The sequence below is a fragment of the Fukomys damarensis genome, unplaced genomic scaffold (assembly GCF_012274545.1).
Source record: "Fukomys damarensis isolate Sample0158 unplaced genomic scaffold, DMR_v1.0_HiC HiC_scaffold_25, whole genome shotgun sequence".
Taxonomy (NCBI): Eukaryota; Metazoa; Chordata; class Mammalia; order Rodentia; family Bathyergidae; genus Fukomys; species Fukomys damarensis.
Window position 1 is genome coordinate 32,081,821 of NW_022900937.1, and position 5,483 is coordinate 32,087,303.

Genomic DNA, 5,483 nt, shown 5'->3' on the forward strand with positions numbered 1-5,483 from the left:
GAGACAGGGCTGCTATGTTGTTCGAATCCACCTTGAATTCACAGCAATCCTCCTGACTCGGCCTCCTGAGTGCTGCAAACCCATCCCCAAAACTCCCCAGCCCAGAGAGAGAATCTATAAGCATCTAAGTGTGAGCCATCCTGGGAGGGAAAGGGCTCCGCATGGCTATAGAAGCAGACCCAAGAGGAGGGTGAGCAGAGTCCCGAGCTGGGCCTTCAGGGTTTACCAACACCCCCAACCCCCACCCCAGACCCAGGAGGACGGAGCCACCTGGACCCCACGGCTCCACGGTGCCAGCCCAGCCGGCAGGAGGCTGGGAAGGGCAGGAGATGGGGCCGCCCTCGCAGGTACAGCAAGAAGAGCTGGCTTTGTCTGCAGGTCATTTTAAAATCATAATAAAACTGACTCAAAGCCTCTCTGCTTGTTATTACTACCATGCTGTCAATTCCAAACATCCCCGTGCAGCGCCCCTCCCTGAAAACTGTCATTGTTCTGAACAATCGCTGCGGTCAGGATGGAGTTTTAATAACACAAGCGCGGGCTTCCGGGCTCCAACGCCCTTTCATCCACGGCGACCTGGCTCCCTGTGCCCCTCTGGCCAGCGCATTACCGGGGTCTGCAGCCCTTCCCGGTGACCAGTTCGGCCCTGCATCCCGGGGCTCTGCAGGGTTTGGCACTGATGGTCTCAAATCCTGGCCACCCCACCTTGGCACGCACCCAGGAATAATCTGTGACTTCCGGTGTCACATTTGGAGACTTTTGTCATGGAAGATGGGTGCTGAGTTTTTCTCTTTCTAAAGCAGGGTCTCATTATGCAGCCCAGGCTGGCCTTGAGCCCACGGGGATCCCCCTGCCTCAGCCTCCCAGGTAGTAAGATTATAGGTGTGTGCTACCACGCCTGGCTCTGGGTTGCTTCTTCATGAGCCACTAGGGAGACTGTTGGCTCCCAGAGGGGTGACCAGCTGTGGTCAGCATGTGCAGGGCCCAGTGGCCATGCCCACCTGCCTCTCTGCCCCTTCCCTGCTGAGGAGAAACCAGGGTATTGGCACCCCATGACCACATCCTGTTCTGGCCACACCTGCAAGAACCCTGTCTCCAAATAAGGTCGAATTCCAGAAGCTGAGCTGAGGACTTCAAGGTAGTGATGCACACAACCCTAACAGATAGCATCTTTCAAGGCGTGAGTGTGTTCTTCATGGAAGGCCACTTAGTGACTTATCGAGACCCTGTCTCAAAAAATAAAAAACTAAACAAAGAGCCTTGCATGGTGGCACAGGCCTGTAATTCCAGAACCTCAGAGGCTGAGGCAGGAGGGTTGCAGCATGTTGGAGGCCAGCCTAGGCTACACAGTGAGATGCTGTTTCAACCCCTCCCCTCCCCTATTTTATTTGTATAAAATGAAATATACAAGGGTAGGGGATGGAGCTCAGCGTGAAGGGCTTGGTTTTGATGCCCTTCCCCTCTGTTCACACGCTTTCTTTTTATCGGTAGATGATGCCCGGAGCAGGGGCAGCCACTCTGGATCCATGAGGGGAGCTAGGCCAACCAACACACAGGCATGGTGGTACAGAAAGCTGAGAAAGAATCCAAGTCTTTGGTGTTGTTCTCGATGCTCTGAATAACAGAAACCAGAGTCCCCGCTCTGAGAATTGTTATATGAGATGGTGGATGTTCCTTATTGCTTAAGCTTACCGGAAAGGCCACGCTGTGCTTACCAGAGAACTCTCCTTAGGAAGTGTCCTGCGGAGAGACTTCCACAGGCCTTGGGAAGGGCGTGGCCACCACAGCCCAGGAGGAGCTGGGTAGGAAACTGGCTGCTCTCTCTCCCCTTTGTAGTGGGGGCAGAGTGGGGTTTGTGAGGATCAAATCCAGGCCACTCTATCACTAAGTTACACCCCAGCCCTTTATTTATTTACTTATTTTTAACTTATTTTGAGACAGCTCTAATTTGCCAGTCAGGGCTCACACACGCGGCTTTCCTGCTCCCACCTTGAGTGCGGGCACGGTGGTCACACAGCCCTTTCACACCTCACGTCCCCGGGGAGGTGGCTTGTGTGCTGCTCTCCTGGGGACAACGAGCTCTTTTAGGGCTGGGTGCTCACAGAGAGTGCATTTGGAGCCCCCCACGGCCAGCCCAGCTGGCTGCCCCAGTGCCCGCTCTGCCAGCCTCTGCCCCTGCCGAGTGACCTCCAGGGTTCAGTTGTGCAAGGCCCCACGCCGCTCCCTGCCCCGCTGAGGAAGGGAGGAAGCAAGGGATCTGGCCTGCTCTGGGGCTTCCCAGAGGTGGGGCCTTGCAAAAATAGGGCATTGGCAACTCAGTGGGTGTCAGGGAGTGACGGGGAGCACCGGGAAAGCGGAGCCCAGGAGGCCTCTCCAAGGCCCGGGCGGGAGGGCAAGTGAGGACTGGCCCAGCCTTGGTGACTTGTGCATGCCAGGGTCCTGGGCTAGGAAGGAAATCATAGTCCCGCAGACAGGCAGGAAGTCACACCTCTGCACTACGTTACATCTCCAGCCGGGTTTTATTTTTTATTTTGAGATAGGGTATGGCTGAACTGCTATATCCCAGGCTGGGATGGAACTTGGGACCCTCCTGCCTCAGCCTCTGGGGAGTGCTGGGAACACAGGTGTGCACCCACGGGCACCTCAGCCCGTTGACGAGACCGGGCTGAGAGAAGCAGGGCACCGCTGAACACAGCTGCGGGTGAATGAACCCTGGACCGAGGCACTGTCCGCATGGCCTTTGTGGCCGCTGACCAGCCCAGCCCAGGCCCGGCAGCTGGACACCACCCACTCCTTCCCAGTGAGCCACTGGGCTGGGCCAGGTGGGGCCATGATGCCAGCTGAGTCCTGCCCCTTCCATGCGCCGCGGCACAAGTGATGCCACCCTGTCTCATCCGGGGCCTCCCTGGCAGAAGCCTTCACTGTCCAGGGCATGGCATTCACACCACAGGCATGGGGGGAGACTGGGCTCTGGAGACACCCTGAACAGCTGGGGTGACGCCGCACGTCCAGATGTGATGGGGACACCATGCCCGGTCCCCTTCCCAGGTGCCCCGAGTTGGGGCACCCCCGCCAAGACAGGAAGGAACCTCCAAAGAGCTGGCACAGCTGGCATAAACCTCACTCACGGTCAACTCTCCAAATGCTTCTGAAAGAAACTGGGAGCTGAGCACAGCGGCGCATGCTTATAATCCCAGCACTCTGGGAGGCTGATGCAGGAGGATCACCAGCCTGGGAAATTTAGTAACTTCACAAAATCCTGTTGTAAAATAAAAAAGCTGAGTTGTAGCTGAGTCATGGGTTCAATTCCCAGAAAAGAAAGAAGGAAAAAAAGGAAGGAGAGAAGGAGAAAAAACTCAGTGAAGCAGAAAATGAATGTTTGATATGTAGGCAGGACGCAAAATGCACCATCCAGAAAGCCCTCAATATTCCAACACTGAGTAAGTGTGACTCCTTACATTTGTAATCACTGAATACCCTCACAACCCTTTCAAGTAAAAACAATTAGGAAGAAAAAGCCAGGCGTGGTCGTGTACACTGCAAACCTGTAGGCAGAGACAGGAGGATCACTGCGAGTTCAAGGCCAGCCTGTCTCCAAACCAAACAAAGACACCCTTCCACAGGAGGAACTTTCAGAGATCAGTTGTCATCCATCTCCAAAGCACGTGATGTGCCGTTTCTGATTTGTGCAGTGCTGGGAGGGAACTCAGCACATCTCTCCTCATCGCAAATCATCCCTGATCCCCAGCTACTTCCCCAGCCCTTGTTGCTTTTCTCTCAGGGAAAACAGGCACATGGGAGGGAGCGGACGCGCCCACCCCCACCCCAACACCCGCAGAGGCAGTGAGGTCCCACCGACCGCAGCAGGTTTAGTCACCAGATTTACCTGCCAGGACCCAGGTCAGTGGCTGAGTCAGCCCTGCCGCCCCACACACCTGCTGCCGGGGATTCTCCACCCCAGCCGGCCGGGCCTGTGTGCCAGTTCCCCTGGGCTTCAGTTTCCTGCCTGCCCAGCAGGGCACCAGCAGGGCCTCACCCCCTGCTCCAGAGCTTCTGCTGCTCCGTTCCAATCTCCTCGGTCTAACGTATCATCTCCACCCTACCACCCCATCCTTCCTCCTGTGCCAGGTGCCAAGGGGTCACCATGCAAGATACCTGCTGCCCTGGGAGCCGGGCACTGAGGGAGAACGGCATTCTTCAGAGCGGGAATCAAAGGTGTCCCAGGTAGCTAGGTGTGGTGGTGCACGCCTGTAATCACAGCATTCTGGGAGGCTGAGACAGGAGCATGCAAAGTTAGAGCCCAACTCGCTCAATTTAGCAAGACCTTGTCTCAAAATAAATGTAAGGGAAGGGCTGGGGATGCAGCTCAGGGCAAAGTCCTAGGTTCAATCTTCAAAAGAAAAAAGAAAGTCACGGGCTGTCACACTTTCTACCTGGGGAAGAATTCAACTTGTTGGGGCGCAGGGGACTGCCTTCTCCCTCCTCCTAGTCCAAGGCAGTTGACAGCAATGGCTACTCTCGTCACAGGCAAGGGTCCTGTCTAAGCTGTTTCCCCTTCTTCAGAAGCCTAGCCTTGTCTATTTTGGGCAAGGTGGCTAAGCCCTCTTTCATGGGTACTCAAGAAACTAGTATTCAGCCAGGGATCGAGCTCAGTGGTTACGGCGCCTGCTTTGCAGGCACAAGGACCTGAGTTCAATCCCTGGTGCCCCCCCCTCCAAAAAAAAGAAAAAAGAAAAGGAACTAGTATTCAGACTGCGCCCATCCAGGGTAGGATCGGGGGTGGGGGGCTCTTATATTTTCCAGGCTTGGCTGTAAAGACCTGGGGTTGAGGCCCAGGGAAGGGAGGTAACTTGTCCAGCCGCGGCTGAGCTCCTCCAGGGTTCTCCAACCCCAAATCCCCATGCCCAGGGCGGGATTTACACTCTAACCTCACCACGCCCTAGGGTGCTAGATTTTGTCAAGGCACTGAACGGTGAGCCCCCACACGCACACACACACACAAAAAACAACAAAAAGCAATGAAGGATCATCCCAACACTATGGGAAGCTGAGGCAGGAGGATCGCAACAACTTCGAGCCCAGTCCGGACAGTGTAGGGCCCTCGTCCACGGAGCGGGAACCCTCAGCACCCCTTCTCCGCTCAGCCTCTCTGCCCTCTGGCTGGGGGCGCGGAGCTGCACGGAAAACGCTCAGAGCCCGTCTCCAGCTTGGAGGCGCCGGGCCGTGGGGCGCAGAGTCCGCTCCGCCGTGTCCAAGAGGCCCGCGCGCCCCGGGACTCAGCTCCAGGGCACTAGGCATCGAATGCCAAGTGGGAAATTAAGTTTTGCGTACTGTCTCCAGCTTGGAGGCGCCGGGCCGTGGGGCGCAGAGTCCGCGCAGAGTCCGCTCCGCCGTGTCCAAGAGGCCCGCGTGCCCCGGGACTCAGCTCCAGGGCACTAGGCATCGAATGCCAAGTGGGAAATTAAGTTTTGCGTCGCCGCAGA